This window comes from Varroa jacobsoni, unplaced genomic scaffold (genome assembly GCF_002532875.2).
Source record: "Varroa jacobsoni isolate VJ856 unplaced genomic scaffold, vjacob_1.0 scaffold_519, whole genome shotgun sequence".
In the NCBI taxonomy this organism is placed as follows: domain Eukaryota; kingdom Metazoa; phylum Arthropoda; class Arachnida; order Mesostigmata; family Varroidae; genus Varroa; species Varroa jacobsoni.
This window is the reverse complement of record NW_019213421.1, coordinates 90-2,854: the sequence shown is the minus strand read 5'-3', so window position 1 is coordinate 2,854 and position 2,765 is coordinate 90. Positions and strand designations below refer to the sequence as shown.

At 37.6% G+C, this 2,765-nt stretch overlaps 1 long non-coding RNA gene across 1 annotated transcript in view; it reads left to right on the top strand.

The window, feature by feature from the left end:
- LOC147753392 (uncharacterized) overlaps nucleotides 1–2,262 on the top strand; it is a 2,575-nt gene extending 313 nt beyond the window's left edge. Inside the window, exon 2 of the long non-coding RNA XR_015311359.1 lies at nucleotides 1,898–2,262. This is a non-coding gene — a long non-coding RNA (uncharacterized LOC147753392). The remainder of the gene's footprint in view (nucleotides 1–1,897) is intronic.
- The last annotated feature ends 503 nt before the right edge of the window (nucleotides 2,263–2,765 follow it).

Sequence of the window (2,765 nt, the reverse complement as noted above, 5' to 3'; positions counted from 1 at the left end):
TTCTAACCGTGTAAGGGTTCACAAGGGTAATTCGGGTTAAGTTACTCCCTTTATTTTTCATACATTGAACTCAGTGCTCTGGAGAATTTGAGCTGCAATACCACGTTGAATCTGGCTACCGATAATGTGTTTGACGGTAAGATACGCGTTATGATTTATCGCCCTGTTTAAATCAGAAGGTAGTCAAAACCGTAGGCGTAAGCGTAAGCGCAAAGCGTAGACGAGATTCAGTGTTCCTTGATTAAGCCTGTTGAACTGCGATGATAAGGTCGTATGTTGTTGTCGAATAATCCCACCGAGAACCATCGAATGCCGTATAACACATCCATGAGACTCTTTATAATTCAGAATATCTAGCAACATTGATCGTGTTTTTTTCCTTAAATATTTAGTAATGACAAATGTTGCTTAGATTGGTTGCGAATGCGAACATCAGTGAAGTCCGATATATGCGGGAATACTATCAAACTCTTCCCAGTTTCTGTTTAGAGTTATCTTCAGCGTCTTCACTATAGTTCGTTCGAGGCCCAGAGATCATTTTTTTCTGCCGTATTTTACCTTCCAATTTCTGTATTTGTATCGGTAATAGACCACAGCTGAACTAATGGTCTCTTTGCTTAATATTTTCGTCAGCTCTCGACGTGCCCGACCAGCAGTCCCACCCTCGCAAAATATAAACTAGGTAGTCATTAAGCCTTGATTTTTAGCACTAAAATATATCTTCGCTTCTAAATTCATTTTTATCTAATAACATACAATCAGCTTATAGTCGTCAATAGGCCTGATAGAGATGAATTTTGTCTGTATGGTTCAGGGGCATTTGAAGTTTTTTGACCGGCTAATTAGCTTTGGGCAGCCTAATACGCATGAAGTGACGTCCTGCTAGACAAACCGTTGTACGGACACCTTATTTAACTAAACTACGGCTACCCTTACCTGCTTTACGGCAACAAAACTTATCCAGCGGCATTAGTAACTCTCGAATTGTTAACGAAAGCTTTCATTCATAAGTTATTGGTCATACTGTCAAGTAGCCACTACACGTTATCGGGGTCAGCTTGACCTACATCGTCTACTCCTCCATTATTACCTATACACTGCTCGACTCTACTGATCAATACAAAAGTGACGACATCCATTCCGACATAATTTACTTATTTCGAACATAGAATCCCTTTAGCTTTTTTGCCCGAAATCAACTGGTACAGCCCCAATATATGTCTACAGTCTTTTATTATAGAAGATTATTATTATTATTATTATTATATTATATTATAGATCGAATCAATAGGATTAGCCGGGCTCATCTGATTCTAACGCAAATAACGCAAGAATCTAACTGATTTTGACGTCAAAAGTTCCAATAATAATTGAGGATAACTTTGAAATGACGGGGGCAGGCTTCGTTTTATAAGCGAGGCTATTCAGTTAACCGTTAGATGACTATAAATATATCTTATCTATTGGCAATAGCTATCTATCTATGAGCAAATACGTATCATGGGATGGAATAAGAAGATACATTAAGTATATGCTTTATATCGCACTTGATACCTAATACTGAACACGCTACATATCAAAGGTTTCGATATCCAGTAGGTTCCGGGATTTAGCCGTGAGCACAGTCCCCTCGATAAAATCAAGCTTCTGTTATAATGCGACAATACTCTTTCAATCACTTTCTTTTTACTGGCTAAGATACTTGATCGCTACCCATAAAGAAATGCTTCAAGTTCTACGTCCGGCGTTGCTCGTAGATTTATACGGCTGGCCTCACCATCAAACGATGTGTGAACCTTCGAGATCACCCCAGGTACCCCTAAGTCCAGTGCGCCATCTGTAAACTTACCTGGATTAATTTAATCATAATTTAATAATCTGATCATGTTTCTTTTAGCCAAGTTGTTATCGAAGTTACAGCAATATCGATCCGTTCGAGCGACAAACGAGCGCCTAGAGTTAGCTGGGCTAATCAGGAGGTCTCGTGAACTCGAGAAGGTAATTTCGTCTGAGCAGGAAAAGAATGAGCAGCTTGAAAAGGAAATTGAATACGAAAAGAACCTGTTGCGGGTATGTACTTCCAAAGAGACCAGTGCAGCTATTATGATCATTAGCAGTAAACGGTAACGCGTTCAAAAAATTGATTGTTTTGGATAAAAAAACAGCCAGATAACGTATTAAGTATATTGCTTATAAAATAGGCACTGAGACATATATGAATCTTTTCCTTTGCTTATCGATACTGATTGTGGCTGATTCGTAAAGATCGTTATAGATTTATTTAATTAAATAGTTAGCGAAAAACCAGATCGTAACGAATACACTCCCATATAAATAAAAATAGAATAAATATAGATAAAAAAAATTCATAACGTATGCGCGTATAAGCATATTCAAGTGTACATTAAATAATTACTGATAACGAACCTGCTTGCTAGCGATCATCTGCTATGGCAAAGGTTGAGCTTGAGGAAAAGATCCATAAATTTGAAGTGAGCAAAAAGCAGATTGCTGCTGAGATCGAGATGCAGAAAGACGCCTACAAGGTAAGAGATTACAGACAAAAATATTGGCCTCAATCGCTTCTCTTGTCCTAGAATTCTATTTGAATATAATTTTTTAAGAAATTACAGCCTCGTTACTTAGCTTTTTCTTATGTTTAATGCTTATAATCCCCTGCCTTTTTCTTGAATTTAAAAAAAAATGAAAAAGGCAGGCAAAGAAAGAGACACATACTCACACATACGCACAGAGAGAAAGATATA